A 13073-nucleotide genomic window follows, 5' to 3' on the forward strand; every position below is an offset into this window, starting at 1 on the left:
GTGCGCTCAAGCGTCCCTAGTAAGAGTAAAGCGAGCAATGATGTAGAAAATAATCGCTTACTATAAATCTCTTTTGCGATTTTTAATTTGATTCGGTATATTTATGACATTAATACGTATAGTTTAAAAACAGTTACATTACCGACAATCAAGAATGTGTGAAGACATCATTTTGACATTGTTATTTATTGAATGGTGGTTCAATAAAATGTTCAGTTCAGTGGTTTTGTCCATCTCTCCTTTAGGACCCTCTCATCGCGGAGGTTATGGTGCTTCATAAAGTCTGACGCCCAGGACTGTGACGTTATTGTAATATAAAAGAATACAATGTTCGCTTAATCGAACCCAAGTGACGAATTGTACTCATAATAACTAATAGGTACGAGTTCTTTGAATAATCTGCTCAATTTATCTAGGAATAATTGCCCGCATCATCAGACTCTCCGCACACTTAGAATTAACGTTTGATTAATTTGACGAACATAAAAAAGACTGATAATATTACTCATGTTCTTTGATCTACGTATGGTGGTTTGCGCAGTGATAATTAAAACCGAGCAAGTGATACGCGCTAGAACAATTCAAATGTGTACTGACGTTTAACACTTTAGCACCAGAATCCTTTATACGCAACCACCGGGCGTGTTAATGAAACTGCATACTAGAAAAGCAATCAGAAGCCCACGAGACTGCATATGCATGTGTGAACGGTCAAATTCGTTTAGGCTGTACAACCGCCGAAGTTTCAGCGGGATTTGAAACCTTATTGTGACTGTATTAAGAGCAACAAAGTGTTTGTTTTCACAGCAGACTGTATGGTGGACACCATCCGTCCCTAAGCTAGCCGTGATTGGCCCCGGGGTATGCGGGCGAGGTTATGGACCCTTGATTTAATTGAAGATTCCGTGTTGGGCACCCGGGTGGATAGATTATCGCATTGTCTGACCACCATAATAGAAAACAGTTGACGGATTTTCTAAACGACTTTACGATATGATTGGTTTCGGCTCTTCAACATTAATTTCTTCTTAATCCCCATCGAAGGCCGAGATTACATATTCAACATGGCCGCGGTCGGCCTGAAATAATCGTGTAAAAGTATCGATAATGAATTTTCATGCTCGGTTATGTATAAATTACAATATTTGACTTACCAACTATTAAGTCTTATAAATTGAGTTGACATACCTGAAACAAATGAATAAATTATGCTTATTAATAAAGTTTTATTAGCTGCCGGCGCCGAAGAATATTGATAGTGGATTTAATTATAAAGTCACGTACTTTCCTCTTTTATGCATTATGTATAGGACAATGAAATGACAGATAATGTTCCTGTGAACAGCGTTTACTTTTTGAAATGTAGGTACTACGTGTATGAGGACAACAAGTAATTTTTCGGTTTAACTTGGTGAGATAAATATCTTGCTCAGTTTCTACCTGTAGCTGTCTAGTGAGGAATGACTATAGGGGTTGAAACATGTTTTAACCTTTATTATATGTAGCCATTATAAAAATATTAGATACAATAGCTCGTTCAAATCAAAGCAAATGTAAAAAAGTTACCTAATCTTTATTCAATTTATTTGTACTAACTGTAAACACGTTTTGTTTAGGTAAATACACTTATTATAAATTCAGGATATTAAATCCACACTCAATAACATGTTCGACAACCGTTTCGATGATTAGTGTTTTTGTTTGAATTTGTTTTTTTTTAATTAAAACAAAAACAAGTGAAAAAAGGTATGAAGATGTCATCATTAAAAGTATAAACTGAATGTTTATAACTTTGCTATTCTATGCTTGACACGCTATTTTCTCGTACTGGGTAGTATTTCTTTGATAAACCGAAAAACATGTAAACGAAGCCGCGGGCTAAACGCTAGTTATTAATATGTTGCGGCCTACTTCGACCGGCGCACTGGCCGCGGAGAATCTTTTTATGAACACCGTTCGTCTTTTGTTTGTTTTTTTTATCGACTTTTCCTCGCGCACGATTTCCACCGCAAATATGGCTATTGTTAAATTTTTTAAACAATAATAAATATGATTTTTTTTATGATTAGGAAACACGAATCCGGACAGCTAGTTAACACAAATCGGTCCAGACACGCACTAACATAATTTTCAAATTTCAAAAAAATTATAAAACTACTGCTACACGCTACGTAAACGCTTTTCGTAGTTGTGTAAATAAAAACCTACGTTACATTAGTTTGTTTCCGACCTCTGTCAGACGGTTAGAGAGCCCAGACATACCGTAGAGTTGTTTCGGCGAAGGTTTTAGAGGCTTCTAAATAATTTGAAGGTGCGATTGTGGTCAAATACCTGCCTTGTTATGCATAAAAAAAAAAAAAAAAAAAAAAAAAAAAAGGCTGGCACCTGCAGGGCCCCGCTAATGGGTCCCAATTATCGGAGACATCGCCGAGCGCTATTACCCCACCCGCCTCTACTTTCCTGAAAAGAGTTCCCGGGATGTTGGGGCAAAATGTGAGGAGCAAGAAACTAGACGCCGGCAGATGCCCGCTTCTCACAGTCTTCTATTTTTATTCCTTTCTCTAGCATCTACACATTGGCTAATGAGCTAAGGTATACAGTATTTTTAGCCTGTAAAAGCTATTCGACGTTCAATTCATTTTTTTTTTCAAAACTTTCTTACCCGCCTCTTTTATCACGATTTGAAATAGATAAAAGGGGAGGCTTTACTGGAGTTATCAACAGAAAAAGCTTGCCAATTCGAACTTAGTCCTTCGTTATAAAATAGTCCTCCGATCGTTGCGACAGAAATCGCTGAACTTTGTTTTAAACGAGAAATTGTTACAGGAACTTTTAAAATTACTTCCTTGAAACGTATTGGTTTGATTTACGAACAGTCGAAGGGGTGTTAGGTTTTGAGTTCTGCGATATGATTTATACTGGTTTAATATTGCTATATGAAGCATAAAAAACAAATAAGGATTAAAATTGATTTTCCTTGTAGTCATCAACACATGCACGCACATACATAATTTAAATAATTTTGAGAACAACAAGGAAAGTTCCTATTACTACAACGATGATAATAATAAACATCATTCAATTTTACATAGAACATCCTTATCAAATACTTTTTGTAGGCTTAACACATTTTACGTCTTTGCAAAAAAATAAATAAATAGATTTTATCTAAAAGAAGCTTCCAGCATAAGACAAATGAAAAGCGAAAACAACAATTATGCGTGTAACCGCGATCCTATCGTATCTTGAGTTAGGTAACAGAATTGTCACAATATGACAGAGCCGCGAGTACAATGTTATCAGACGCGTGACGGAGGACCGAAGATACGGCCCTAAATTATATAATAGCAAGTGCAAGTGTTACAGCCATTGTGTGTATGAACGACGGGCAAAGTTAAGGGACAGTTTTTGTAGTAGGTATCGAACAAACTGTATTTTTTGCATACCTGAAGATCTTTAAAAAAAAATTTTTTTAGATATAATAAGCAAATTAGAAGAAATAGAAATAGGTTGGCACGTTTAGAGAGTAAGCACAGAAATGTAGAGCCTTAAATGCTACTACTAGTAGGTATGGCTGGAGTCTGGAGTTGTGCAAATTATTTCCTAGCATCAAAGTTGTGTAACATTATACTAGTATAACTTACAGTGTATGAAGTAAGAGGACTTGATATAATTTCCAAAGGCGGGCTTCGTGCCCCGACCTCTCCTCCTCCCAAATTGCATTAGCAATTCCGTGTAACTCCATGAACTCCTGTATTTTGTGCCTATTAACTTTGAACTCAATAAAGGAGCTAATGTATTATAATACATAAAAAGTCTTATCAGATAACACAGAAACATAAATGATATCTTGATAACGTCTTAAGATACAATTTAATGCACGACATTGTATTACTAACCTAAATAAAATTGATATAGAAATTCCTAATTTCTAACACAGCTTATGACCGCAGTCTGTGGAGGAACACTATACATAATTATTTGGTCGCGATCCTCATCAGTGAGGGTTCGAGGAAGAAGACAGAGAACACATTAATGTAACGCGGTTGTTAGTGACATTATCTAAACTATAAATACCTAGGTATTTTAAAATCACGTTGCTTCTGCACATTAAACCATTACTCAAAAGTGGCCTTAGTTGCTACAACCCACACAGAAGGAGCAATATTGAAACGAATTACTAACGACGTTGATCATTCGGCAAACTAATCCCATATTCCCTTAGAATTTCCCATTCAACAGAAATAAGACTTAAGGATAAACCTCGAGGATTACTTAAAGTTCCAAGTTGATACGTACGAACAATACTAGAAAAGTCGAATAGCTCTCGAATACTCTCGTTTCTTGGAAACATAGCGGCTTAGTAACTATTACAGAACTTCTTATCTGGGACGCCCTCGAGCACCTCGCCTTATCTCGAGCTGCAACAAATATCTACGATAGCAGTGAAAACTTACGTGTTCATTACGTCAACCTTTCTACCGATTCCACTTGCAGACGTTCTTGATTGAAACTTCTTATTGAGTTTACAAAGTCTGCCTATTTTATTGACTTTGTAAGTTACTTATTTGGAGTCGTACTCGTGCGAATATACTCAAGCAAGACGAATTTGTTGCGGGTTTGAAATTTTTAAAGATTTTTTTTCAGCAAGCCTCCTTTATTATCAAGTAAAAAAATCATTTAAGTAATTTTATTTGACTGTACGTACACAATTCAAAAAGGCAAACAATAAAAAGAAGAAATAAATAATAATATATCTACTTTGCGCTGAATATCAGCAAATTTTCATTTTATTTATTCTTCATTGCACTGAAAGTGAAAACAAAACGTGTTCACGAAAAGTATTTATACTTTTATTACAAATACAGAGGCAATGTTTGTCATTTAAAGTGCTTCTGCATTTGTTTTATTAAAATGCCTACTTGCGTCACGTAGAGAAAGACAGAAACACATACTTTTAAAACCTGTTTATACAGTGTGAGTCACGTTAAAGTGTACATATGAAAATAGATGAAACTAGACCTATTTTTATCGACAAAAAAGAGGTCAAAAAATTTTTGAGTTTTTTTTTAAATTTTTTATAGAATTTTTTTCTTCCAATTACTTATTGTAAAGAAAACGTAATAACTTTTAAACTAAGCGGTATATCCTGATAAAATAAAAACAGTAATAATGCTAAATAACAGGCGATACTAAAAAAATACATACAATACACAAAAAATGCCAACAAGTAATAAAAAATGAAACTTTTTGAAAAAAATCTGCTTAAAATTCGTATCATTTTTTATTATTTGATGGCATTTTTTGTGTATTGTATGTATTTTTTTAGTATCGCCTGTTATTTAGCATTATTACTGTTTTTATTTTATCAGGATATACTGCTCAGTTTAAAAGTTATTACGTTTTCTTTACAATAAGTAATTGGAAGAAAAAAAATTCTATAAAAAATAAAATAAAAATCTCAAAAAATTTTTGACCACTTTTTTGTCGATAAAAATAGGTCTAGTTTCATCTATTTTCATATGTACACTTTAACGTGACTCACACTGTATTGCTCCGCCTAAGTAAATTAATTTTGGCTTTTAGCGTTAAAAATGTCTACATTACATGGTAACACGAAAGCAGGTAATTTATTGGCCATTACGTGAAGATTATTAAATTCTCTAACTAAGGATTATTAAAAGTATAACAAAGTTTTTTCATTTGTGTTGACATTTATTAGTAACAAGTTGTGCCCGCGACTTCGTACGCGTCTAAATGGCTACCAATGGACTAAGAAAGATTTCTTATTTATATTAGCTTTTTTGAAGGTTCGTATTTGTAAAGATAATGAACGAAACTTATTGCAAACACACTAAACGTGTGACGATCAAAGAAATTAAGCTAGTGAAAACATCATTTGGAAATAGTAAACCTTTGCTAGGTAGGTAATTAGTTAACGAAATCCATATCAAAAGCGTACGCAAATTCCTAATCCCTGACCCGCTATTACGGATGCCTATCTCTAACCCAAAATATAAAGGTTCCTTTCGCGGTTTTGTTATGTATAGTATCATGTGGATATTTGAAAAGCCAATGAATGAATATTTAGAATGTCTAGACCTAGCACTAATCCTTTAGCAATTACACAGGGTTTCGCCAAAGCTGCTTAATTAGATTAGAGGGCTTACGTCTTGAGAATATAAACAATATCAATATTCAACTTTATATTTCAATTTTCCGTAGTAGGTTATATTTCAATTTTCAAAAATACACAATTAAACCCGCTTATTCTGAAACAACACTCAGAATTCAATTTTCAAGAACTTTGAATCTAGTTTCACAAATCGTGATTTAAGCTCAAAAAATCTTAAAGACAAACTCAAAGATTTTCCGCTCGCTCGCTAGCCTTAATAAGATTGTATAACTTTCCGCGGCCTGTCATTGTTATAATGAGAGAAGCCTTACAGCCTAGTTGCGTCATGGCAGATGAAATGAGACGTTTATGTGTTGGTGCTCCGATCAATCTGCGGTGCCGTCTGACCTAGCCGGCGACGGCGCCGCGGAGCCGACCCCCTCGGCCAGTAAGTTGCCACCCTGCAGACAGAATGTGCGACTGACTAGGCACATTACAAATAAAGACTAGCCCTAACGTTCTTCTGTACATAAATAAAGAAGTCAAGATGTTTACGCAATATTTTAGAAATGATGGATACCTCCTATTTTTCTTTATTGCTCTGTAGTTTGGCAGCTGCTTTTTGATCACATCCGATATTTGTTCGATAAAAATTTTCAATACTCAGAGCTAGGCTCTAGGCTTCACAATGGCCGGATACTATGACGCATAACGTTTTAGATACAAGAAGAAATACAACTTTTTGAGCTTTAATACTTTTTCTTGTGTGCCTTTGTTTGTATTTTGTTTACTTTGAATGCTCTCGCCATCAATATAATTCTTTATGCCATCTCAATAGCAATAAAGTAAATTACTACGTGCAATCTGCAAAGTTCCTTGACAGGTCATTCACAGACACATGCTTCAAAAGGCATTGAACCCGTTTTAATATAAAATAACGATACAATTCGAAATAATGGATAGGTAGAGCTCTTTGTAAAGTCATTTTTATTGCAGACATGGTGCTAAATCAATAGAAGGGTTGGCAACCCTACTCCCAGACTAAATACATAATATTCAGCACCTATTCAGGGCTGTACTTGTAGTGATATACTTTATAGTACTATACCGTGCCATAGACTAATATATTATGCTAATGTCAGGCCGCTCGAAGTCTCAGAGGCGTGGGGAAACGATGATATGGTATTTTACTGGGCTTTCCGGAATTTTGATAAAAGCTCCTTTTATTTGTACTGCGCGAATATTTTACATAGGAAAAGCCGGCTTTATCTGGAATCACAATCTATATTCTCATAGGTATTCTGGATAGGGGTATAAATCAAACTTATATTTTTTATCTTGATATTATTCGTGGCTCATTGTGCTATAAAAAGTTACGGGAAAATTCTTGTTTTCCTTCATCGCGGAGCTTACAATGGAATAACGTGGACACCTATTACCGGAAAATCTGCCACCCAATTTGGCTAATAGAATTTCGCGACCGAACACCATTTGCACTATCAGGCTTTATCGGATTTGCTCTCGTACAGGGGAGGGAATTTGATTTATTAATTTCAGACGAATTTCAGCGGCCGGCCCGGACGACGCACCGGTATGAATATAAGCTGGCGACTACCAATCTACGAGGACGTTGAGCGATTTATGCTAGCATAATGTCGCGTCAGCTGTCACCTATCAATCGTCCAAGCGAAAAAATATTTTGATGGCATGGTTTTTTACACTGCATGCGCTCCCGGATTCGATTTCGAAAGGCTCAATTTCAAAACCAAATTTTTGAAATTTATAAAATATCGAGTAAGTATTGTATTCAGGTAGAGTTTTATGGTTAGTGTTATTAGTTAGCAGTTAAAAATGGCCGCAAATCTTGTCCGAATGCCCTTAATCTCAGCAATGCTTGCGGATCTCACAGTGCCGGAACTGAGCGGGCGGTATGCGGCGACGGCGGTGCGAGTGCGTGCGGGCATCCTCGTATGAGAGCCAGTGGCTCGGCGAGAGGCTGTGGCCGAATCTGTGACAGCGCTGTTACGGTAGGTCAGGCGCTCGACGAACTGCATTCCGCCTGCAGCCCGCTCCCACTAAATATAGCATCGAAGTGAACGAACGCGACGCGCCACTCAGTCGCCCGAGTCGCGAAACACGGTATCGCTGAGCCCAACACTTAACTGCGTTTACGCCTTTTTTGTAGCGCCACATGGCGTTTTGACAGATGGCGATATGAAATTGAAGGGGTGTACAGATAAATGATTCTGGGAAGTTGTCACAAAAAAACGGTGTTTTCAGAAACTGCATAAAAAGTTAGGTTTTAAATTCTTAAATAAACACGAACCGTCCGAATATTTAATTAGATTTGAGTTTTTTGCTGCCAACTTAAAGTTAACGATTTAAAGATTGTTTTAAGCACGTTTGCCTTCGCCAGTACAATCATTGAGGAATTTCTGTAATTCATGTAATCTCTCAGCGCGGAGACTGGAAAGCAATTCTCCAACAATGTTGGGGATTGCGTTACATTGTATCTCAATTTAAGGCCAAGTGCAAACCTCTGCGCAATGCGTCATGCATAAAACATCCTTTATGCTACTTGTTAAAAATAAAGGAGTCGAGATGTCGTCGTACGAGGGACGATGTCTGCGACCGCAAGAGAGGGCATTTTGTTTGCTTATCGGCACATAATGCGCTAACCGTACCTGATAACGGAACAATGAGTGTAAACCAGTCGCTGATACCTACATTAGTGTACACTCTGATACGCTTATCTCGCTATGTCAATACTCTTTTGTGCCGAAGATACGGTAGTCTATTTGCCCTTAATGCGGCCGTGCATTCTTCGCTGTTACACAGCAGTGACCCATTAGCGAGCGATTTGCCCATTTTTCCACTGTTATCTATGTTGGGAGACATGTATCATTTATCAGGGCCTGGTATTCGGTTATCGTCATTTGTTACATAAATTAACATGCCTGTCATTATCGCTCGCTGCAGGAAAAGTTTTATTTTACATTTAAATGAGCAAGGGCCGATGCAGACACAATTATTATCTGTCATGTTATTTGCTGTTAAGGATAACATTCTGCTGATAATTTTGACGAAACTCACGGAACAATGACTGTTGTTAAGTGATAAGCAAATTAGTTGGAATAATTATATTATACAACTGATAAAATATGAAGATAATAGGTTTTCTTTTCTATTATTGAATTTCAACTTCAGTAGTAAATCAACAATTGGACTCTATTAATATCTGAATAAACTCTAATATTGTAAAATAGAAACAAGTGTATTTTTAGAAAAACTAGATAATAACTTATTATAAGGACCGATTTTCATTTTCACAATTTATTTTTCTAAAATCATGAATAAAATAATGTAGAGTTAGGTAAATGCCTCGATTTTAGAATCGTTTGAATGTATTTTTACTTGAGCCTTTAAATAACACTTTAGCTCATAAATTATGTATCTAAGGAAAAGTGAAGGTTTATTTACTTTTCCTCATTAATTAGTGCTAATTTTATTTATATGAAACTTGAATGATATATTTAACAAGTAGAAAGTGCTATATTTAGTTACAGTTTATATCTATCTACCTATTCATATAAGCAACTCGTGTTTTATGCCCATAATATGATTTTTAGTTTTTCTTTACACTTAAGTCATTATTTTTTTATTATTTTGGTGTGGTGTGGATATTGATTAGTGTAGTGAGCGTAACATTATAATATCAGAATATACGAAAATAATCGTACTGATTTGTAATTGAAAATAGAGAAAGCTTTCCCCAGTTTTTTACACCGATACCAGCACAACAGGTATCGGAGTCCGCTTATCAGCGCGACCTTCGCAAGAGCAGATTGATAAGAGATAACATTCTCAGGCTTGTGTGTGGGCGACTCACACTAACAATAGGTGAGCAAATAGATATACGAGTGTTCATTATTTTAATATCAATACCCAGCAAAATAATGCCTACATTTAGATAAAGCGAGTAACTTAATATGCCAGACGAAAAAATGGATTTGCCAAAGTTTCCGCCCACGTTTATGTAAAACAGCAAACTAAGTAGTGGAAATAATGCAAAATTCATTAAAGTAGAGGCGTACGAGGGCGGGCGGTGTGCTACGAGCCTTTGCGCAAGAGTGCGGCGCGGGATCAGCTGGCGCGGTGACGCTGCCAAACGACGTCGCGTGACACTGGCGTGCTTATCGCACCGCATCGCAACGCGCCGCACTATCACGAACTCAACAATGTTTTGATTAAATCCAATGCACGCTCATGCCTTTCCGAAGCATAACATTTTCCACCCATGTTGGCGCAACTCATCTTCGCAGTAAACCGACACTGTTTATCAACACAGCCGGCGACGACACATGAAAAATCGACGCAATTCCCGGCGAAATCGTCAACCTTTGGCAGCCGTCTCGATGGTGATCTACGAGGCGCGTGCATGCGATCCATCGGGAGCCGTTTCGCGAGCGACTCGAAATAGACACGTAAAGTGATGTCGAGCGTGCATGCAGTGATCGCCGCACTCACCGTGCGCTATCGTAGGCTGCAGGCGCTGGCAGTCAGCTGAGCGGCGCTGGGCAACGAGCACCGGCTGCTGGCGCTGGCTGCTCCGGCTCCGGCCGTAAGATCCGGGATGCACTCGCTTCGGCGGCACTGCACGCGACTCGAATGAGCTCCGGTCTCGGATCACCGATGGCACACACACACGGAACGCGACTGAATGCGTCAAGCGTAGACAACGTGCATCGCGGCTCTCGCGTGCTGGCGGCGAGAGTGTCGGCGAGCGACTGAAGCGCGGGGGGCCGCCGCCGGCACCCGCGCCGCCCCTCGCCGCCCACTTCCTCCGATGAATGACAATAATGGAAGACGTTCAACTCGCCCGCAAACCGAATAATATGAATCATTGCATTAGGGTGCAGCCCCGCCCGAGTACGGCCCGCGAAACTCCGGTCCGCGGCACCTCGTCCGATAAATATTCATGAAGGGCTAAGGTACGTTCCTGTAATGTCTGAGCTGAACGGTGACAGAGCTGAAGAACGCTCCGCGCATTTTTACGAGGCCATCGCCGTAATTTTAATGGGGGTTATCGGTGTTAGAGAAGGAGCGCCACGGGCGCAGGTCATCAGCTGTTAGTGGCAGCGCGGGCAATTAGCAGGTTGGCTGGCAGACGGCTGGAGCGCCGCGACGCCACTAATCTTATCTCCACTAATCTAATCCGGCGCGACGCCCTCTCTTGTGTTTTCTTTCAATTGTGTCCAGTCGAGGTAAATTAGACGTTTTCTCCCGAGAGTTCACAACCAACTTCAGGGTTCATTGTGCTCCGGAAAAAATTACGTTTAATTACGCCGTCTTTTGCATTCCTACGCAAGTCCTAAGTATTGTTTGCGCCCACGCTGTTTGTTGTATTTCTACAACAACACTTGCATGACGCATGTATTGCGTGTTAGCGTTTTCCAATAACCCGACCATTATCTTTAAGGACTGCACTTCAGCCACGTACGATTATTTTCCACCAAATTCGGTTGATCGTTGATTAATTTTATGCTTTAGGAATGCAATTTTTACCTGAACATTATTTATTGTTCGCATTCGTCAATTCCGCTAAATCACCCGACGACGAAGAATGGGGCATTAAGAGCATCGTCCCCGGGTCGCTGTCGCGATACGGCCCGTTTTTATTTTATTTTGTCGGATCCTTAAAGTTCATCTTGTCTAGACCGGTTCGTTTACGCCCACACCCCGCACTGATTTCTGCATCTTGCAACCGACCCGCCATACAAGTTACTTTATTTCGCTTTTTATCCTTTTGCAATACCCCGAGATATTGGCCTCTCCACTGCGTTAATAGTGAATTGTACAACTTTTTAATCGACATCTAAATAACTCCAGGATGTAGAGTTGTAGGTAGGTACAACTCGGATCATTGCAAAATATCCGTGTGTCAATTTTTAGAGTGGGATTTCTCGAATCTTAACGATTTTTAATTACAGACGAGACCTTACAAACTCTAGTAATTTTTAATTTTCCAGAACTCATTATGTGAATAAATAATTTCATTGTTGTTTATTCTATTAATGTGTTTGAAATCAATGACCCAACAGCCGGGGTAACAACATTACTGGTACACAAATTGCATGGTATAGCTGTGTTTATAGGAATATCGTGGACGACATTAGCTATTTACCCCTAGACGTCACATTATCAGTTAAATGACATCATTACCGTCCGCCACCACTTCCTTGGTTGGAGTTATCATGTATACTTATTTCTACTTCGAAGTGTCTTGCGGTATTTATGACAGGCGCGTCGTAGTTACACAGAAGAGGTAGCAATTTTAAGACGATACGAGCCTTCTAGTAATTGACGCATATACGAGTAGCTTCCGTAACTTTTCCGTCCAATCTAAACAGTTTTTTGTGTGATTCTTATAAGGATACGATTCTTATAAGAATCACACAAACTGGCAAATATGCCGGAGTATTAGGTAAGGTCAAACATGGCGTATACGACTTGAACAGATTGCGGATTTCAGTGCGGTTCGTTTGAAACATACCAACCTGAAAGTAAGTCGGTAGTCTTTGGCTCTACCAAAGAATTCCAGGAAAGATGATAGTAATATTTAAAATACACATTCCATTTACATTTCGGTTATTACATAAGAAACCCAATTGATTTTATCAAACATATTTACTTTAATGCACATACTAACTGGTTTCTGCTTATCGTACTATTAATCAGTAACTGCTTACTTAATTACTCATTGTATGTAGGTAAAGTTTTCTTAAATGACTCACAATCAGCAAATTGATAACATTCGTTGCACCAGTCTTACAGGAATTCAAAGTCAAGTCGATGTTAAAGAGGAAAGTGGCATAATTGTTTTTTAATATGCTCACGTTTTAAGGTTACTAAGCATAACCACTGATAAGATATGAAACCATTAAGATTAACCAATAAT

General features: G+C 38.1%; 1 protein-coding gene across 3 annotated transcripts in view; it reads right to left on the reverse strand.

The window, feature by feature from the left end:
- LOC135075129 (protein alan shepard) overlaps positions 1–10907 on the reverse strand; it is a 93102-nt gene extending 82195 nt beyond the window's left edge. For all 3 annotated transcript variants that reach the window (XM_063969476.1, XM_063969477.1, XM_063969475.1), the window contains exon 1: positions 10643–10907. The gene's annotated coding sequence lies outside the window, so the exon portion shown is untranslated. The remainder of the gene's footprint in view (positions 1–10642) is intronic.
- Positions 10908–13073: the final 2166 nt, after the last annotated feature.

The sequence above is a fragment of the Ostrinia nubilalis genome, chromosome 10 (assembly GCF_963855985.1).
Source record: "Ostrinia nubilalis chromosome 10, ilOstNubi1.1, whole genome shotgun sequence".
In the NCBI taxonomy this organism is placed as follows: Eukaryota; Metazoa; Arthropoda; class Insecta; order Lepidoptera; family Crambidae; genus Ostrinia; species Ostrinia nubilalis.